This window comes from Dipodomys ordii, unplaced genomic scaffold (assembly GCF_000151885.1).
Source record: "Dipodomys ordii isolate 6190 unplaced genomic scaffold, Dord_2.0 Scaffold96, whole genome shotgun sequence".
Taxonomy (NCBI): Eukaryota; Metazoa; Chordata; class Mammalia; order Rodentia; family Heteromyidae; genus Dipodomys; species Dipodomys ordii.
This window is the reverse complement of record NW_012267312.1, coordinates 1,445,933-1,468,919: the sequence shown is the minus strand read 5'-3', so window position 1 is coordinate 1,468,919 and position 22,987 is coordinate 1,445,933. Positions and strand designations below refer to the sequence as shown.

General features: G+C 33.6%; 1 protein-coding gene across 1 annotated transcript in view; it reads left to right on the top strand.

The window, feature by feature from the left end:
* Positions 1–22,987, top strand: part of LOC105993437 (dystrophin-like) — a gene marked incomplete at its 3' end in the record, with an annotated part of 1,816,642 nt that overhangs the window by 355,334 nt on the left and 1,438,321 nt on the right. The gene's annotated exons all lie outside the window — the stretch shown is intronic.

The window sequence follows — 22,987 nt, the reverse complement described above, 5'->3', positions numbered from 1 at the left end:
TTTAAAATAAAGATTTTTAGTAGAGTAGGAAAAGATCTGTGAATGCAAGAAATAGGTATAGGTGCCAGTGGCTCACACCTGTAATCCTAGCTACTCAGGAGGCTGAGATTAAGGACTGAAGTTTGAAGACAGCCCCAGCAGTTAACCACCAGAGAAACCAAAAGTGGTGCTGTGGTTCAGTGGTCTTAAGTACAAAAGTCCCCTGAGTTCAAGCCCTATGATTGGCAAAAAAAAATAAAAATAAATTAAGAAAGGAAGGAAGAAAGAAAGAAAGAAAAAGAAATAGGTATGTTCCCCTTCAAGAGAATTTTAATTATCTTAAGTTTGGATACAGTTCACTTTCCATATCCTAGAGACAGATGCCCTGGGTGCTCAGGAAGCTACATCCAAAGGATCACAGTTGTTCTCCCTTCTGGGCATCCACTTGATTCTCTTGGTGGAAAATTAGAGGGTGTGAGTCTCCAACTCCAGCTGCCAGGAGATCACTTTGCTCAGAAGTTTTGTATGTAAAAGGTTACTTCCTTTATGAGATCACTGATTTTCTTCAGCTGTTCCCTGCAACTGGGAATTGAACACACTTGTAATCAGCGTGTTTGATGTAAGCATACTTGGATTTGTAAGCATACTTTCCATTCAACTTTGCTACAGTGCAAATTGTTCACCAAGTCTCCTTCGTTGCATTTCTATCAACACATAACTCGCCATTGATATTTATCAAAATATTTAACTTCATTTTCTTTTTTCTACCTGTTTTCCAAATGCCTAGGAGATCTGGTATAGACAATATGGTCATGCCTTATTTTATTTTATTTTTTTACTTCTTAGCCAGGAAGTGGATTTATGAATTGAGTATAAGTTCAGAACTTCCTCTGAAACTGAAAATAATCCATTCTATTAAGAAATTACAGAAAAATATTTGTAATATGAACCATGTCATCATTACTTTTATTACATCTGAATTGTATTTCTTGTAGAAGTTTACAAATACAATATTATAGAAATCTTTTGTAACAGAGCACTATCAGAAATAAGAAATAATATTTAAAAAGTATGGAATTGTGATCAAGTTTACAATTACTATAGTTGCTTATTTCTCATGGAATCTCAGTTAAACATCCTCTTGTAGACATAGTAATAAGGAGATAGCTCTCAAGCAAGTGGAAAGTACAATATATACATTTGTAAAATACCACAATGAAACTTGATGCACAATTGAAAAGGTAGCAGTGGGCAGTAGATTAATGAGGGTGGAAATGGTCAAAGTACTTTATACACATGTGTGAAAATAAAATAGTTGAGTTCTGGTTTAGGAGGGGAGGATGGTGATGAGTAAAGCAGAGAGAGAGAGAGAGAGAGAGTCCTGGGGCTTGAACTCAGAGCATAGATGCTATCCCTGAGCCTCTTTGTGCATTGATCCACAGCACTACTTCTGATTTTTTTTTTCTTCTGAGTAGTGGAGATGAGTCTCATAGACTTTTCTTCCTGGTCTCGCTTCAAACCATGGTCCTCAGATCTCAGCTTCCAGAGTAACTAGGATTAGAGATGTGAGCCATCAGTGCCTGGCTAATAAAATTGTTTATAAGAAATTAAAAAAATCAAAACTCTTTCCCTTTCTGAAAAACTTGGAGATTCAGAAAGTCAAGGCCTATACATTAGTTTCTGTAATAATTTTCTGGGCCTGAATGAGGACTTTCCACTTTAGATGAAGCAAAATTCAGTTTGTCACAAGTTCCACTAGACCCACTGCCCTCAACTTGTATCAATAGTATAAGTGCTTGTGTTTCAAACCTTAATATGAAATGTGTCTTTTTATTGCTAGAAACTGTTATTTATTTATTATTTATTCATTTTTATTGTAAAGGTGATATACAGAGGGGTTACACTTACATAAATCAGGTAATAAGAACATTTTTTTTGAACAGGGTCACCTCTTTCTTCATTTTCTCCCAATTATTTCCCTCCTGACCCTTCTCCCAGACAAGTTATATATAATGAACTATAGTTCATTTTCAACATAGTGTCTAGTGAGTATCACATGGTTTACTTATATCTATTTGGGAAAATGTGCAACTTCTTAATTGGTGAATTGGTCTAATGTATTAAATTAATTGGCATTTGGTCTTCACTGATGGACATTTTTAATACTCATAATTCATGAATATTTAATAATATTACATATCTACTCTATTAACTTGCTATTAAATTGAGTGATGTATTACTATGTAAGTATGTGTGTGTTTATATATATACACGCATATGTACACACATACTTATGTACTTATACCCTCAGATTTTTCACTGACTTTAGAATTTGCATTGGTGTTTACTCATTCTAAGCTGAGCAAAAGATTGAGAAGTCAGACTAATATTGTAGGTATGTTCCTATGTATTTGTTATAAATATATATTATCTATATAATGTATATATCAATATATTGCCTACGAAATATAATGATCAAAACAATACATTAACCAATAAAAAGCATGCATTATCCTCATAGCAAGTAGGTAATACAGTTTCTTAGTTGGGCCACATTTCTGACTATAGTAAATTTAAGGTTATGTTCTTATTGGGATACTTTATGTATTCTCAATCTCTATATTCATATTAAAGTAGATTATTAGCAAATCTGACTGTTAAAAAATGGCAACAGTTCCACTTCTTTCTAAAACTGAAGTTTTCACCATTCATTTAACAGACCTAATTGACTCTATATACAAAGTTGGGTTAAGTGTAGAGGATAAAAATCAAAGAGCAATGCACTTAGTGAGTTTACTAAGTGTAGTATAATGTGTATTTGGCAAATTAATATAAAATGACATATGTAATAGTAATGATGCATATTATATAAATGCATATTATAAAAGGAAATGCTTATAGTGTGGACAAGGGGTAATTTAAAGTGAATCCCAAGCAGCATAACGATTTAACACATGGTAAATTAGGAATATGAAATAATAGGTGATATATAAAAGAGAAAGGACCCATTACAAATAAAGTTTAGAGGACTACAATTTCATGGTGCCATGGAAGGATAGTTATTAGTTGTATTTTTGAAGTGTTCAGTGGCTAGGGGAAGTTCCAGACATGGGGCTAGAAAAGCAAGTTATTATTTCATAGAGGTATTTAAAAGCATCTTAACTGGTTGAGAAATTATTTTTACAATCTGTTAGCTGTGTGAGTAACAAAATCTTCTTTTTAATCTAGAAATTTGATTGAAGTTCTATCTTTGAGTAGAATATAGAATTAATATCAACATTACATCATATAGTTTTATGATATTTTTCAGCATTCCAACTGCTTTTAAGTATAGATGAATTTTGATAACTATATTCAATTGGCTGAACATGGCACAGATATGAAAGATTTTGCCCTCAGAAGAATAGAGAGAAAGGATCCTGGATATATTCTCTTTCTGCTGTGTCATCCACCACAGTCTTTATCAAATCAAAGTAGGTAGAGCTTAGTAGCATTTGGCTCCAGTACACTGCACACTGGCTATATACACAGGCAATCAATATGGTTTGGACACAGCTGATATAATTTGGTGATGCTGTAATTGAATTTTTCCCCTTCTTAATATCATTACACCTACAGAACATCTCCAATTGAGTATACCCCCATCAGTCTCAAAATTAAATATCCCAAATTGAACTCATTATCTACTCCCACATAAACCAGCTCTCATGACTGTTTCCCCCTTTCTATTATAGGCACCACTGCTTCCAGGCTCTTGAATCTGAAATCCCTGGAGTCATTTCTTTTTGCATTCCTTGCTTTATCCCTAAATCCAGTCACTGAGTATTGTTGACTACTCTTTGAAATTATTTCAGTGCATAACTACCTGTGCATGATGGATAAATGTTTTGGTATGCATTTAAACAAGTCAGGAATCACAGAACAAAACAATGAAGCCACAAGTAAACAAATGAATATTCACCATTCTCATTACATAAATGTATTTGTATAAAGTTTGCATGTCTGTGAGAATCTGAATGTATTCAGTTGCTCCACCCCAGGTAAATAAATGTTGAAATAATTCTAGGTATGCCTTCTTACATGGGAATTATTACCAAGTCTCTCAAATTATATTAAAACAAGTCTTTACAAAGCACTCTCAATTGCTTTGTGTTGAAAAGGATAATGCTGCTTAGAAGATGTGTAATTGCAAGGTTCCAATCTGTAAGATGACCAAAGGAAATTGACTGAAAAAACAAAGAAAGCATTGATTGTTCTGTTACTTCCTGGGTTATGACTTTAGTTTATATTTGCTAGATGCCATTGTTAATGAGATTTTTTTACAGATCACATATACATACCAAAATATGCAAAACAGTAAATAGTCATACTGTTGAACTGACAAATGCACACTCAAAAGGCAAGAGGAAAAATAAAAACAACTTTCTTACTAGCAACCTAATGAGAATGGCACAGGATGAAATTTTAATGGTAAATAATATAAATATTCACAAAGTACTTTTTTCATATGATGTAGCTGGCAATGGCAATGGTGTGTTCTGAAGAAAGTTGTTAGAAAACAAAAAAATTTTCCTCATCCTCAGATGATCAATGTTATTTGCAGAAATATAGAATAAAGTTGCTTCATGAAACATCAGTAGAAAACTACCCTAGGATTTCTAATATTTTTAAAAATACTTTTATTACAAGTAATAACACAATTTCTTATTAATATTAGATAAAATATTCTTGACTATTTCATATAAAACCTTAGAAATTTAAATATGTTGGTCTTGAGCCTTTTGGGGATTGGTGAAGCACATATGTTCTTGTGGTAAAATGGAGACAGCCTAATACATTGTATGGCTTTATATTTCAACACCTGTGGTATATTTTTTGAGAGATCAGGCAAACGTATGTATATTTTGTTTATAAGCCAAATAATCTTACTTCTGTACTATGCTACCTTGGATATCATATTTACTACCCTAATTTAGGGACAGGAGAGCATTTTTAGTAAGATTAATATGAAAGCAAAGGATTGAAGTGATGCGGTGATTAAATCATCAATCAGCTTCAGGGGATTTATAACCTAATTAAGAATTCAACCTAAATACCTGAATACCCAGGATTGTATTCTTATTACCAACAATTTTTTTCTCCATAACTTATGCATTGTAAGATAAGGCTTGTCACCCTTCATTATACAAGTATTATTTCTTTCATAACTTTCTTCACATATGCCATAGACATATATAAATTGAACACCTATCATGTACGTGTACTGAACTGTTTCCAGGAAGGAAAGAAATATTCTATTCAAAGCATACCAGTTTCAGGGTTAACAGGAATGATTTGGAAAGGAGACATTTGATAAAGACTAAATGAGATGGAAAATCCAGTTACATATCCAAGTCTTTCAAGCAGAAATAGAGACTCAAATAATTTACTTGTAGGATTATGGCATAAATAAGTGAGTAAATGTTTTTCTGCAATAATTATAGTTAAGTAGTATTGAGCAGATATTATGTGCCAGTCATTAAGTCAAGACCTTTGAATATGGTATCATATTTAGACCTTGTGAATAGGACATGACCATGCCCACTTTATTTTACCTATAAGGGATAAAAATTTGTATTTTTCAAGTATAACATGATGTTCGAACATGTGTACTCAGTTTAGAATGGGTTGATCAAAGTAATTAATGGGTAGTTAGTTTTTCACATACTGCAGTGAGAAAACTTAAAATTGACTAATATCTTCCTTTCAAAAATATAATACGTTGCAATTAATAATACGGTTTAACATTGAAGTGCAAATACTATAATCATTTTGCTTACACAGAAAAAAATCTAAAGAAATTTCAGAAATATGTTCTTTTCATGCTGTACTTCCTCAAGCTCAGGGACAATTCTAAAATTTTTTTTTAGATTTATTCTAAGTAGATAATGAACATTATAAACTCATTTGTATACCACCTTCTAAAGTATATACATATATATATATATATATATATATATATTTGGGGGGGGGTCAAGTCGTGGGGCCTGAACTCTGGTCCTGGGCGCTGTCCCTCATCTCTTCAGCTCAAGGCTAGCGCTCTACCGCTTGAGCCACAGTGCCACTTCTGGCTTTTTTCTTTTTGCTTATTTGGTGCTGAAGGATCGAACCCAGGGCCTCATGCATGCAAGGCAAGCTGCTCTACCACTGAGCCACCTTCCCAGCCCCTAAAGTATATTTGTATATATGCTTGCTTGTTAGTTGTAAAAACATAGGAAAATGAAAGGGATGTAAAGGGTAAACAAAGGAGGAGGCTGCAATGCTTGGTAAGAAATGTATGCATTATCCTGCCCATGTAATTGTAACTCCTCTGTACAGTATGTTCACAAATAAAATAAAATAAAATGAAAAAAAAACATAGGAAAATGAACCCTTAGATATGTATTTTAATGTTTTTTTTCTTTCATGCATGTGTTTCTAACGCATTTATAAGATTATTTCTTTGTTGCTTTGTATGTCCTTCCCCCACAGTATAACCCCTGCTTTCACTATATTTGATGTCAGTATAACTTGTGGAGGAGATGGGGAAAAACAAGTCGTTTAAGGATTCAGGTGGACCTGTTGCAACAATGAGAAGTACAAATTGTCATGTCAAAAAACGAGCTTTACAATGTCGGTGGGGGGGGGAGGGGAGGGAAGGATTGGGTGGGGGGAGGGGGGAGGCTGGGAAGGGATGTGAAGGGTAAACAAAGGAGGAGGCTGCAATGCTTGGTAAGAAATGTATGCATTATCCTGCCCATGTAATTGTAACCCCTCTGTACAGTATGTTCACAAATAAAATAAAATAAATAAAAAAGAAAGTATATGTTGTGGGAAATTATTGGAATTTTCCAACTCTAGTGATCCAAAGAGAAATTGAATAGGAAATTGTTAATAAAAAGCCACTTCATAGCAAAGCTTTTCAACTTATCTTTCAGATTGCTTTTCAAGTTTGAGGAGCCAGAAATCCCTAACCTCTTCCTCTACTTTTACATATATCCTGATGCTGAATCTACCAGACCTTTTATATGGAGTAGCTTTTTTCATTCATCATAAATTTACTGATTGCAGAATCTGTCTTATATATTGTGTACCTTGTACATCCTCTATGGACCATGCATGGGAGCATAGGAGTTAAATATCTATAGCACTAAACATGGAATTGAGGTATGTATGCGTGCATGTATGGGTAAAATAAATAATTTGGGAAATATATTTATAATTCCTTTTAGGTAAAATATTTTTCGACATGAAGTTATTTCTAAAGTGTTCTTCAAGCTCTTCTTACATAAATAAAGCTATGTAAAGCTATGTGAAGCTAAATTAAAACAGGTAACAAAAGGGTATACAGTGAGAATTGTTTCTCCTATGGTATCACACTGCTTCCTAGTTATTATCATTCACTTCCAAACAAAATTGTGTTCTTTTTAGACATATGCTGTACATGTGTGAATGCATGTACATTGTCACACATACAAAGAGACATCACTTCCCCTATCAGCAAGTCTTGGGAGTCCTAATTTTCTTCCACCACCAAGTGTCAGAGTATATTGTTAACCTTTTCTCTTTGTACATTTAGTGAGTGGTAAAAATTCTGTCTTGGAATTTTAGTTCTCATGAATCAAAATCTTATAAAACATTCTTATGAATAAGGATGAAAATGTTTTTCAAATTTATGAATTAGATACCCTTGGCTCATGCTTATAATCCTACTCAGAACACTGAGATCCAAGGATTGCCGCTTGAAGTTGGCTGGGGCAGAAAAGTATCAAAGACTGCATCTCTAAAGTAACCAGAAGAAACCAGAATACAGGCATGGCTCAAGTTGGAGAATGGTAATAGCTGAGTACGCAAAGCTGAACAAGGGGGAGGCCCTAAGTTCAAAGCCCAGTTTATTTGTGTTACTTTTTCACTGAACTCTGTTCATTTCTTTTGCAATTTGTAAAACTTGCTCTAAAATTTTGAATGTATTGAATTTAATTCAATAGAGTTTATGTGTAGAAAAAAGGAATAAAGAGAAGAAAGGATAAAGGGAAAATAAGGGAGGTAGGGAGACTAGGAAGAAGAAAAGGAGAAATAAAAGACAACTATTGGTTCCTTAAAGAACTTAAAGGGATGTAACTTTTGCATGTATTCACTATTTGCTCCAAATTCTATCAATACATTCTTTGCAAGGTTATATACTATCATTGCTTTGAGATTAAAAAAAAAAACTGGAGTGTTTTGAGTCTCTGATACTTCATAAATAAATGCAAAGGTGAAGAAATTATTAATAGTGATTTTGAAACTCCTTTTTTCAAAACAACTCTCAAGGAGATGAAGCATGGATCTACTGTATAGAAGCATTAGCTTTACACTGTATGCAAGCTGAAATCAATAGAATATGTATTTCTAAAGATATACCAGAAAACACGTGAGTGTATTGACAGCTTCATAATACTGATTATCTAAAGGAGTATTTGATCTACCTTAAGTTTGATTGGTGAGAGTAGTTGATACATAAAATTAAATTGAGGGCTGGGAAGGTGGCTCAGTGGTAGAGCACCTACCTTCCATGCCTGAGGCCCTGGGTTCAATTCCTCAGCACCACATATGCAAAAAGAAAAAAGCCAGAAGTGACACTGTGGCTCAAGTGATGGAGCGCTAGCCTGGAGCTGAAGAGCTGAGGGACAGCGCCCAGGCCCAGGCCCAGAGTTCAGGCCCCATGACTGGACCCCCCCCCAAAAAAAAAATAAATTGATACCTAAGACTGAATTCAATGAACAAAATGTTAAATTTAAACTGTATTTTTATGTATTCCTCTATTTAATCATGTAGCCAATTAATTACCATTCCCATTTGTAGAGAACAAATCTAGACGTCCATTTGCAGAAAGAGTTGGTTCTCTCCTTTGAACCACAAATGTATGCCTTCAAATTTCAGCTTTGGTTTCCTTAAAGCTGTCTGAGAAAAATAAGGGTATAATGGAGTTATACCCTTCCAAATAAATGGAATGTTAAAAATCTTTCCAAATAAATGGGATATTAAAAGCCTGTGCAGAAGCCAGATTCTGATGGCACACACGTGTAATCCTACCTACTCAGGGCTCTGAGATATGAGGATCAGGGTTCAAAGCCAGCACAGGCAGGAAAATCTATGAGACTCATCTCTAATTAACCACCAAACACAGAACTAGAGCTATGGATCAAGTGGTAGAGTGGCAGCTTTAAGTGAAAAAGTTCAGAGATAGCACCCATGCCCTAAGTTCAAACCCAGGACACATACAAACACACACACACACAATTCTATGCAGAATATAATTATAATGATTATAACTTATGAATAGTGTGAGTACTTGCATTTGGCAATTAAGAAAATATATCAAGGTAGGTAATTACAACAAAGAATCTAAAATTAAGAACTTGACTGTAAATAATATAAAAATAGTGAAGACATTCTTTTCCATTTCAGTTTTCTTTTGGAAAAATGTTTCTAAAAGAGTACATAAAACTTCAAAAATTATATATATTATCTAGAAGAATAAACCAAATGCTGATAAAATATAAGAAATAGAAAAGTTTAGAGATAACCTTAAGGTATATCTATTTTCTTCCATACTGTCATGAGTACAAGGAAACAATCAAGATTTATAAATACCTCTTTTGTGAGTAGATGGTTAAAAGGTAATGCAGTGAAAGGCATGTCCCCTAATGATACCTTCTATAAAATTATTCACATGTCAGACTATCTCTGAACTCTCCTTCTCAGTAAACCCAACAGTCTTTTTTTTAACAAGACTTTTGCCATGGACTTCTTAATTCTGTCAGGAATTGCTTGTGATCTTTCCAAGCCAGTTCTTCTACAAGATAGTTTCAGTTACTCATTTGAAAAGGATCATATTAGTCCTCTGTCTTTAGAGCTACAATGTCCTACCTCCTTCTCTGTCTTTTGTCACTTTTTTTACATTCACTCATTATTTCCTGTACCTCTCAAATGCCCTACTTACATTTAAGGCACTCTCTCTTTAGACTTTCATGTTCTGTCTCGCTTTTTTAACTTACCAAGCTCCTGCTTATCCTTTGGGACCTAGACAAAATCTGTTATTCTTTGTGATACATTTTATTAATTCTCTAAGGTAGATTATTCATTTCCTTTGATGCTCCTGTAGCACTTTGTACCAGCCTATACTACAGAAAGTTTCATATGCATGGTAATTATTTTCCAAATATCTTTCTCCTCAATTCAATTATGAGGGCCTGCAGACATTGTATTATTGCATATATTCCATGCTAAAAATGCATTGAGTTTGTGAATGAATTATTGTGATACACTCTTAATGCTACAAATAAAGGATTATTTTCTTTAAGAATACATGTTTAAACTTTTAGAATTTTTTGTCTGTTGTGAGGCTTGAAAAAATTCACTGATGATATCTTTCTCAATCTCATTTATTTTACAAAAGCCTATGTGAGTGAAGTTGGGATAGTATTAGGAATGCTAGCGGACTTGACCAGAATTTTAGAGAGGTAGGGATCCTCAAATATATTTGCTATTATCACCCATTTTTTACTTGAAAAATTCTGTGGTGGGAAGAGAAATTTTAGGATTTATAGATGACCCCCTCTTTATATATAATTTCAAAAGCATCTAAAACACATATTTATTCAGTCATGGGACTTGAACTTGGTGCATGGGTGCTGTCCTTGAGCTGTTTCACTAAAGGCTAGCACTATATCACTTTGAGCCACAGTGCCACTCCTTGTTTTCTGGTGGTTATTTGGAGATAAGAGTCTCCTAGTCTTTTGTGCTAGGACTGGCTTTGAACCATGATCCTCAGATCTCAGCCTCCTGAGTAGCTAGGATTACAGGCAGGAGTCACTAGCCAGATTTTTAGAATGTTTTACAGTAACTGTTTTGTGTGTGTGAGAAAATACCATACAGATGGGTTACAATTCCATGGGCAAGGTAATGAGTACATTTCTTTTTTTTTGCCGTTGTTGCCCCCTCCTTTGTTTCCCCTTCCTATCCCTTCCCATATTCCCCCTCCTCCCGCATCCCCCCTCCTCCTCCCACCACTCCCCGCAAAAGCTGTAAAGTCTGTTTTTCGACATAATGTCTTGTACACCTCATTGGTGCAATGGGTCCACCTGTATCCCTATTTAAACAATTTGTTTTTTCCCTTCCTCTCCACAAATTATACCAATAAAGTGAAAACAGGGGTTATACTGTGGGGGAGGGACATACAAAGCAACAAAGAAATCATCTTATAAATATATTAGAAAAAAATCGCAAGAAAGAAAAAACATTTGAGGCCTTATCTTGGGGTTCATTTTTGCCTAACATCAACTTATCTGACCATTCTGCTTGTCTCAGACATATGCTTGTTATTGCAAATAAGGGAAACCATGGGACCTATGTTTCTTCGGGTCTGGCTTCTCTTAATATAATTTTTCCAAGTAATTTTTGATTGGACAGGATTTTAATTTCCAAAGCAAAGATATTTTGAATGGATGATTACTCTATGTAATAAAATTCTATTTGTATTTTTTAATATACAATCATACTAAAAATATAGATTCTTATACATACTGAGGACTTTGTATATGTATGTATGAGTTCAACAGAGAAATTCCCAATTACAAATATTTTACTTATGAAATACGAGAATTAAATAAGCACCCTTGAATTTGTTTAACTTCAGTACACTAGATGGACCTTTATTTTAATGTAATTACTGGATGCCTGGGATTTGGATCTGGATTGCATTCAGTGTTCCCTCCTAAAACCTCTATTCTCTACCAAAGGCTGATATGGAAGTGAATTTTTATGTGTATGTCGGAGGAACTTTATTGAATCATCATTTGGGGTGTGGTGATATCTGTAAAGCAGCTTCATTTCTCAGAGCCATGCAGAAAGCTACCATAAGCTTTCTTCCTTCTTGGCAGGCCAAATGAATCTTGGAGTGACAGGAAGTTCTAGGAGTCTCCCAGAGTGGGGAATGACAAAGGGAGATGCCTCCAGCACTCCCACAAATCAGGCTGCCTTTCTGAAAATGCGAGGAATTTATTCAGCAAATCAAAATGTAAACCTGAAAACCCAACAAATAAAATCTATAAAAAAAAAAAGATCTCTCACAATTTTTTTTTCTATAACAAAGGGTGGATATAGCCAGAGGATGCAATTTACCTTTATCTTCATGTTTTTCCCCCAGAGCTGACAATACAGGGTTAGAAAGGAACTGTAGCAAGGAGAACTAACGTTTGGAATTCACAGTTGCAGGACTGACTATCAATCAGTTGACAAAGCATAACTTCAAGAAATGTTGACATTTGAATTTTAGCATTTGAATAACATTTAAACTGGAGGCTTGGCTCAGCTATAGGAGTTCTTGCCTGACCAGTAAGATATCCTGTGTTTAAACCTCAGAACCACAAAATAAAAGTTTGAGTTTGAATGTAATATAATTTGAATGTAATGTAATATGCTTGCAAACTATCAACAACATAGAAGAAACACGCAAACAAAAATTTTAATTCCGAATCATAGTAACTTACTAGATTGTCTCTAGATGCTTATGATGGCAGAATTCACATTATTCTAATGAGCTATGTTTGAAAAGTAAGAAAAATATTGCCCTCTCTGGCTTTTAGTTAATTATATCTTCAATGCACATCAACACAAATATTAGGTCTTTTGAAAGCTTTTATAGGTTTTGCTAAGGAGTATAAAACAATAAAATGTGTTATTAAGAGAGTCAAAAATATTGATGTTTAAAGTGTATTTATATATATGTATATATATATATATATAGCATTAGAGAAAAAACTACATTTAATGAGGTCTAATGGGATGTACAGTTGGTTAAATTGGTTAGAGTTCTGTTTATGTTTTCAGTCTCCTAGATTTTGGAATCAAGAAGCAAATGATGAAATTGCATGCTATTATTTAACATCCTATTTACAATATCATACCTCACTTAATTTAGAATAGATCATATTTCAACAACCATTCCTGAGAGAGTAAACATTTGCTCAAAGGCATTTGTTTATTTTAATAAACAAATGAATAGCAATAGTTCAATAATATTCCATAAAGCTGAGCATATTCTCTATCACAGAAAATGCAGTGATGGTTGTTTTTAATGAATATTTTGCCAATGTATAAAGACTGTTTTTTTCTTCTTTGTAATATTTCATTACATTTCCTTTTATAGTCGAATAATGAATGTATATATATCTCATTACCTCTATTACAAATATTAGAATTAGAAGTAAATGGTTTTTTCATTGTGAATATTAAGAATGGGACAGTATTAATGTTGGCAAAGTATTTACAGTTTATGTAACATTGTCATATATTTAAATTCACTTGGCTGTATTATCTAGGAACACAAAGTAGAATAGCCCAAGGAGGAAGTTGAGAAAATTGTACAAATCACACATGGGATTTAATAAACTATGGCTCTTTCAATATGTGACAATAGACCATATACTTAACTTCCATTTACTTGTTCATGGTGAGAAAATACTCAATTTGACTTCTGTCGGGACTAATTATTAGATACCTGACCTTAGGAAATTCACTTATATTTTACGAGTCTTCATTTTCTCAGCCATAAAAAAGAGCTAATAATAGTACTTGTACCACAAGGCTCCTGAAAAATAAGTAAGCGATACTATTAATTCAGTATATGTTGCACAATTCTGTATATATATATATATATATAAATTTTACTAAAAAGACTTTTGAAACTCCTTGTGTACAACACAATATCTCTAAAACTCGATTGTTTCATTTTGCAATAGTGACATTGTTTTCATTGTTATACAAATAGTTTATTCATTTTATTCTACCAGAGGGCATTTAGGCTGCTTGAATATTTGTTTGTTTGTATTGTAATTGTTAACAGGGCGGCTAACAACATTCTTGTACATGTTTCCTTGTACAAATACTTCTATTTTGTGGCACAGATGCTATGTACTCTTAAATATATTTCATAATTTTAAGTTTTGTGGAACAATATCCAAAGCTTATATACTTGGGTTCTGCTACCTGATTATTGTTTGCCTTCACTGAGCTAGGGATAAGCTTTAGGCAGAAAAACAAATTTAGTGGTTACTGTGAGTTACTGTGCTCCTGAATCCTTTTCTATGTGTCTCTCAGTATGCTTACCCTGGAGGTCTGGTCTGTATTGAACTGATTGCTGTTTTATTTCTATGAGTTTATTGCTTGTTTTAAATTCTTCCCACTGTGAGTAGTTTACCTATTCATCCCAGGGATAGTTGAGTCACTTTGTGTCTAACCTAGTATCTAGAGTCTGATTTTGCCCAGTGAGGACAAATATACTCTTACTTTCTGGTCGGTGTTTATTTTGAAAATGTTGCTTGATGGAGGGCTAGATTCTTCCTTCAGAAAAAACAATCTTAGTTGTAATATGTATTTGTCTTAGTTTTTTTTAAAGCTAATTCCAAGGTAAGGATTAGAGAATATGATGCTTGTTGGATAGCTGAACATCGAAAGCTCCAAATGTGTGGTAGGGAGAGTAAGGAAGGATGAAAAAAATAGTAGCTTTCTTATTGAGCTAGGCACTGCAGTATAAAACTGAATTCTACCTCTAGAGAACCTTTAAGAAGTCCTATAAAATGTCCTTACAGTAGGCCATTTGAAGGACAAAAGCCTGGGATAACTGTCCCTATTTTCTGTGTCTCATTGATTGATGATGTCGAGAACATCTGCTCCTCTACTTTGTGTAGGATGAGTGAGTTTCTGTAGCAATGGAGCAAAATCAAGAGGCAGAATGATTCACTGAGAGATGCTGTGGGTGTTTGACCTGCTTAGCTTTAGCATTCTTGGAACTGCCCATTGCAGAGCTGATCAAGTCATAGCTAAGCCAACAGGATGGAACATATCTAATATATAGCACAAACCAGATTTCCCAATACCACCATCTTCTTTGATAACATCTCCCCAAAGATAAAAGGTAACCTGGGCTCATTGCTGTAGAATGCTCTATGTCTGATATCTTGTGGCTTACTCATAGTTTGTTATATTTTTTCAGTTTCTTTAGTACCCAAAAGTCCTATAGCCTGTTTTTCTTTATATAAATTATGATTAAGTCAGGAAAGTTTATTTTAAATTCACAGTTCAATGTTCTGTACCTAACAGGTACTCAATAAATACTTCTTAAAGGGATGATTTTAAAATGACTTTCTATATTATGTGGACACATAGTAACTGTAATAGAGCCCTTCAGCAGGAAAACTCAACTTTCAAAGTTGCACACTGACTGACAGTGTTATATATAACTAGAAGCTCCAAGGGAAATGTTAGCAGAGGTCAATTTTAAACTAGGAGAACAATCATTTCTCACACCAAACTTACCCCCCTCTGCTTCCCTGTTGAAGATTCTGATTTGCTCTGCTTATTAAACCCCATCTTTGAGAGAGAAAAAAATCTGCAAGCCGAGAGAAGAAACATTTTCATGGGGGAAGAAGCATTTTCTTTTTCTTTTTATTTTTTTTACTGTTGACAGTTACCATATTAACTTGTCAGTCATTTAAACATATATTTGTCTTTTAAAATATTATTATTATTATTATACATGGTTAAGGTATTACAGGATGTAAGGTTTACATAATAAAAATAAGAAATAATGTTTAGAGTAGACCTAGTAAATTGAAGATATCTATATACTCTCCCAATTCTATCACTTTCCTCACTGTCATGACTTTTGTTTGTTTCATAGCCCTGGCACATGGATACTTTCCAAAATAACAAACTGTTTTGTTCTGCCTGCTTTTGCATTTCATATAATTGACATCATATTGCATTTCTTCCTTGACTGTTTATTTCAAGCAACAGTATGTTACTCGGATTCATCCCTGTCAGTGAGTAGAACTATAGATTGTTCATTGTCAATATCATATTCCATCATAGGAATGAACCATAATTTATGTATTCTCCAACTTTATTTCTTTTCCTATTAAAAATAATTTTTCTTGTAAGCATTTAGGAGTGAGATTTTTGGGTCATAGAAGTCATATATATATATACACATATATATGTATATATATGTATATGTGTATACATATATATATGTGTATATGTGTGTGTGTGTGTATATATATATATATATATATATATATATATATATATATGACCCCATGACTTCTATATACCTAGTTACACTTCCTATCTTCTTAATACACTTCACATAGTTCTACTAGGAAACTGATTTTGGCTGGGTGTGGCAAGATTCTATGTCACCTGACTTCCATCTTGTTTTGCTAATGGTGGAGAAATGGAGATTCAGTGAAAAGGCCTCAGTGCTTACTCTCTTCTTTTGTTCTTAGGGCAGTATATTTAATGGCAGCTGCATGATCTCTGAAATTTAAGCTCCAATCAGAAAAGCCCAATATGTTTCCAGCTTCTGGCATCTACAAAATGATTTCACATCTAATAAATTAAGGCAATCTACCTCCTCTCTCCTCCTTGTTCCTTCTCCTCGTTTTTAAATATGAAATAGCTTCTACTTTCTACTTAGACACTGACACATACGATGTGTTTCTAACATGATGTAATCTAACAATACTAGTCAAACTATTTTCCAAATAGGTTATATCAACTCAATTTTTTGGCAATTCCCCCCAAATTCTACTTAAACTAAATTATTTACAACAGTTGGTAATGTCAAACTTTTTAACTATATTTTACTATATTGGGTATAAACATGTCTAGTTGTTTTAAGTTGAATTTTACCAATTACAATGAATTTGAGCCTTTTCCTTGCTTATTGACAAGTTTAAATATAAATAACCATTCAGTATATAGTACAGAATATAGTATTTTTAGTAAAATTCATTTCTATTTTTTAATTTACTTATACAGTATACTTTGATTAGTATAGTATAAAATTTATCTCATTTAATTTGACACACACCTATACGTATACATATGTATATTTCTGCATATCAGACACTGTTCCATATGAATGTAAGCAACGGGAGTGTTTTGGAGCTCTAATAATTGGAGAGCCCAATCTTTGTAATGTTGATTAATGCTAGAACAATCTTATGTTTACCTCCCTCCCTTACCCCCAGTTTCATTTTCAACCATAACATAATACTTATGGTGTGATTAAAAATAGAGCATGGAATTGTTGCAGAATTTAGTGGCATCTATCCTTTTTGCATCCATTTTCCAGCATTTTTACAGTCAGTAGAGATGTCTGCTACCAAAGTTTCAGAAAAATATGGTCTTACCTAGTAAAAAATTAATCTTTTGGAATGTAAAATAATTCCAATGGAGAAAAGAGATAGGATAGAGTGCAAGATTATAATAATGAGAAAGGGAAGGTCAAAGGTTTGCAGGGGTTGAGAAAATGTTACATTTTTGGTAGTTAAAAATAGCAAATGTGTATTAGAATTTTTCATGAATTTCTAATTTCATATCTATTATTTATTTCCTTGAAATGAATCATCTAGGTTTTGATATTTCTGTATTTAGCAAAGCTTACCTACTTATTCAATTCAATTTCTTAGTGGATATGTGTATAAGTTATTGTAGTAGACATAGCATGAATTTTCTTGTGACATTTCTGTAGAAATTGTTTAGATTAAGCATGCTACAGGTCAAGATGGCAAGAAATTTGAGTGAGAGGATGAAGAGAAATGGTGGAAAGTATCTCTTGTCCTACAGAGAATGTGTGGTGTGATTGTATCATGACAATAGTATGTTAAATATGCTATACTTAAAAAGACAGGAAGATATTCCTGTTATGTGATGAGGTATTCCTTATGGTAATAATGTCTAGATTATAAGCCCATCTATGGCATGACCACATTTGATTTCAAATTATGTTACATTCCCTGGGACTTGACCAGAGTATTTCTTTTAGGAAATTATTAGAGCAGTAAACTATTCCTTATGTCATATAAATGTTATCTATATACACTAAAATTATTTTAATATGATCATACTCATGTTACTCTGTAGGCAAGACTTCATGATCCTTTTGGATATGTCATGATACTACATGGAATAAAAGTACAATTAGATGATACTTGTGTCACCTCAAAATCTAATCAGATTCCCCAAATAAGATTTCAGATGTAATTCATCCATTTATCTAATGAGATGTAAAGATGCTTATCACGAAAGATATCTTCACTACTTTTTTCTCTCATGTAGCATATATCAAGTTCCTGGTACTTTTGGTAGTCAATACACATAACATGCTGATACATCCTAAATTTGCAGATGGGATCCAACTAGCATATATTCACATAATTGGCATGACACAGAATTTTTAAAATATGAACTATCTTAGGAATTTTATTTATGTGAATCTGGAAGAATCTTTTTGGTTTTTGAGATCTTACTTTCAGCGACTCAGATGTCAAAGTATTTTTAGAATGGGTCCGTAAGGCATCATAATTTGGTAATTATAATCTTGTTGATTGACAGAAAGTGTTGCACTCAATGAAAACGTTGCTGCATTGAAGTGTTCCTGGTTAGTGCTAGAGAAACATCGCTTAGATCTAAATTCTCATGAGGCTAAAGAAATAACGTGAAGTGATTTTAAATTCACCAACAGGAAGCTGCAGGATCTCTTATAAAATGTAAGAGTTTGCCTTGCCCCCAAATTTTAACAATTCCATTTTATGTTAAAAACATGAAAGTTGGCTACTGTCAAGTTAAAGTGTTTTGTTCAAAGGTGCTTTTAAAAGGCATTTCAGTGTTGTTTATTAAAAATGGTAGATATTTGATTTTGAAAAGGAAAGAGTAATTAGTAAAGCCATCAGATGTTCCATATCTCATCTAGGAAGAAAATGTTCATTGTACTCATAGACTGACATATCAAATTGAAGCCTTTTTGTTCAACTACTTAAACAAAATAATTAGAGAATGTGAAGTTGAATTCGGGTGACTAAGAGAATGGGAGATTAAAATGTAAGAAATTCTAGTGGGGTTTGATGATATTAATGTCAGAAAATAAACACATAGTAGATGGTACACTTTAACAGAAAGATTTATTATCGATTAAAGCATTTTAAGTATTAGTATGTTTGGTCTTTTACAGGGATATAGGTAATTAATTTCTAATAACAGGACTGCTTTTCTCCTTTCTGAGAATTAATGGCAGTTTAATAGAAAAGTCTAGAAGGAGTCTGGAGTGTTGGCATATGCCTGTTATCTCAGCATTTGGAGGAATGAGGTAGGAGTATTATAAATTGCAGACCAGCCTGGGTTACATAGCAAAACCTTATCTCAAATAAACAAAACAACAGAAGCCTGTGTGAAGTAGAGAGGACTGTTGGAGCAAAGAAGGATCTGAAGAGAAGCATAATATTACATTAAATATAGATATGACAGCTACAAATTTCTCTTCATTTGTATGTCAGTTTATGCCTAACTTCATTTACAACCAAGATAAATGGATAAAGAGCCAACCATTTTTTAAATTTTAGTTTTATTGTGCTAACGTCAGTAATAAAATTCAAATATAGCTACAGTGTTACAAATTTCAGGTCTCTCGGGTCTTCACATTAATAAGTATTCAAAAGTACTTTTCTGTTATGCTAATTTTATGTAATTGGATTCATCTAGAATGTATGAAAACTTTTTCTGTGAGACCAAACATTTCCTTAGTGATCTTGTTACAAATTTGAAGCTTCCTTTGTGTTTAAATATCAATGTCAAGTTTGTCATCAATATGGGTAGTCCAATTTAACAAAATGCCTACGCAAAATATTATTTTGAAGGAAGAAGTTACAGCAAATTTTGATCAGTTGTCCCTTATTAGTTAGTAATTAAATACTTGGATTTTCCATTTCCTTATAGTGTTCATGTCCATGACTAATAGGAACATTATGTACTGCAATGTATAATGAAAGTTGAAGGGAATGAGATTCTGAAAAAAAGAAGGAAAAATCTGATTCTATAAGGGCTTGACACAAAAGGAAGATGAAGAGTTTTCATAAAATCAAACGAAGTTTATATTAAATCTTACCATTGGCAAAACAGTTATATCATTATCAATATGTTTTAAATTAAACTCTAAACAAAGCATGGTGAAGTGGTTTTGCAAATACGCATTTACTCAAGATGATTCATCAGATGAAAATGAATATCATAGTGGAGTAATCATTCCAGTAAAGTTTAGTGAAACTTTTGTTATAAGGTTGGACAATACTTAGTCGCATACTTACTGATGAATGCATACTAGATGTTTTTATTCTGAAGTATAGAGGACAGCATCATCACTGAAAAAAAAATGCATGGAGTGATTTTTTTAAATCTTCCAGAAAGTTATTGCCTTACTTACACTTAAGTACACATATTATAACTAAACCTCTGTCCTATCTATAATGTCATTTTAATAAATTATACGTGATCATAATTTTTATGTAGACTTCATTTTGCTTTGAAGACTGCTTTGGCCTAACTTACAAATTAGTGTGAGCTCCCTCAACTCCTACAGTTCTGTGTGTCACTATCATCTCCTTCCTGGAGTGCTGAAATAGCATCTTAGCTGATCTCCTTATTCTCTCCCCTCCCCCTTCTATCCATCCTAATTGCAATATTTACAGTAACCTTTGAAAAAGGTCAATTAAATCATCTCACCTCTTCATTAACACTCTCTTCATTCTACCAAGAGTAAATTATAAACCTCTTGCCTTGACATATATATCTGGACTGAGCCTCTTTTGCAATTTCCACTGTTTTGCTTTGTAGCTTCAGGAAAACTAGCTTCATCTGAGCTCTTGAATATAAGAAGTTCTCAACCTTCTCTCTATATACTTATTTGCTGTCCTTTCTGCATAGAATTGTCTTTTTTTTCGCTTATGCTTAGTTTTCTAAGCAACCTAATATTCACTCATTCATTCCTTTAACTCATTTATTCATTTATTCAGTAATTCAATGACTTATAACTGAGGATGATGTTGCTCCTGCACAAGAAATATTTGGAGGTATCTATTGTCATAACTGAAGGGAAAACCAGTTCCTATTGGACGTAAGTAGGTATAGACCAAGAATGCTATTGAACATACTACAGTGTATAGGACAACTCATCATGAAAGTTGTTATGGCACACAACATGTCAGTAGTGTCAAGATTGAGGATTCTTGTAATGACACAGAACCTCTCCTAGGTGCTAAGAATATGGAAGAGGGCAGTGTGATAATGACTCAAGCTTTCATAAGTTTTATATTAGACAGTCAATATACCAGATAGCAAGCAAGCAAGTGCAAGTTCATTTTGTCTTAAAGTTCCCAATGCACATTTTTACTTTCAAGTTCAACATTCTCTTGGTAGTGGCACTTTTCAAAAATTTGGAAAGCTGCCAGGCACCTGTGGCTTATACCTGTAATCCTAAGAACTCTAGAGGTTGAAAAATGAGGACTGTGGTTTGAAGCCAGCCAGAGAAGGTGTGTTCTTGAGACTCTTATCTCCAATTGAGGGCTTGGGTGCTATCCCTGAACTTTTGTGTTCAAGGTTAGTGCTCTACCACTTGAGCTACAGCTCCACTTCTGGCTTTTTGTGGTTAATTGGAGATAATATATCCTTTCAAATAAGCACTTGCTATCAAGAAAGTATCATCAGCAAAACCAACTTTAGAAAGGGTACCAAATGGGAAGCTAATGGGTACCTAATGGGTAGCTTTTGAGGAGATAATATTTATGCTGAGATCCAAAGAATGAAAGAAAGACACGAATATAACTCATATATGTTATAAATGTTAATTAAATATCAAGAGTATAATGATATATTTTTCTTGAGTATTTCTTTTCATTATAAGTGTTTATGTTATTTTTAGAATCAATTCGCCACCAATTCTTTACTAAGAAGATTTTCTCTATCATTTGCCTCCTGAGGTAATTAAATCCTCACAAAGTTGGGCAATCCCAAGTCTCAGGAGATCCTTGTTAATTTTTATGAAATTATCTTGACAATGAATGTGAGATCCTAACTTATTGAAAAGTAATGTTGTATCTATAATCAGTAAAAAAAAATCACCTTATAGGATGAATGTATACATACACACACACACACACACATATATATATATATATATATATATATATATAATAGTTTTATTCATTAAAAAAAAGAGTCCTCCAAACACACCCCTTGCTGGAGATGGATGGCGCAAGTTTATTCAAGGGCCAAATATTTTCCAGACATTTCTTTTAGATGGAAACACATGTCTTTTTTTGGCAATAATTTCCTGCAGAGATGTATAGTAAACCCTCAACCTTCCACAGACTAGTCAGAGATCTTATTTGAAGGTCAGTTATTTGGAATGCATGATAGTTTCTTTCTATGGAAATATTGTAAATGGCAGTGAAGGAACCAGGCTAGCATCAAAAATCATACTCAACCCAAAGCTTGACTGAAATAGTGTATAGGGAATAATAAAAAATAGCCATGCTGGGTGCTGTGTGGCTCACACCTATCATTCTAGTTACAGGAGGCTGAGATTTGAGGATTGCAGTTCAAAGCCAGCCTAGGCAGGAAAGTCCATGAGACTCTTATCTCCAATTAACCACCAGAAAACTAGAAGTGGAGCTGGGGCTCAAAATGGTAGAGTGTTAACAATGAGGGAAAAAGCTCAGAGACAGTGTCCATGCCTTGAGTTCATGCTCCATGACTACCACCACCACCACCATCACCAATAATAATAATATATAATAATTATTACTATGACAACAACATTAAGCATTAAGGGCTTGCACCTGGTACGCTCGGTGTATCTGTAGGACATTGCTACAGAAGTACACATCATAGTGAAGCTGGATGCAGGTCCATGGACAACTACATTTGAATCCATCCAAATATCCAAATCAATTAGCCAATTAGCTTGCTCATGCTTGCTGAAGCACCATTCACAGTAGGTAAGATATGGGAACAATTGAAGTGGCCATCAATGGAGGATGGATAAAGGAAATATAATCTCCACACAATGGAAAAGCCTGCAGTTACCAAAAAGAAAAGAAAAAAAAATGAA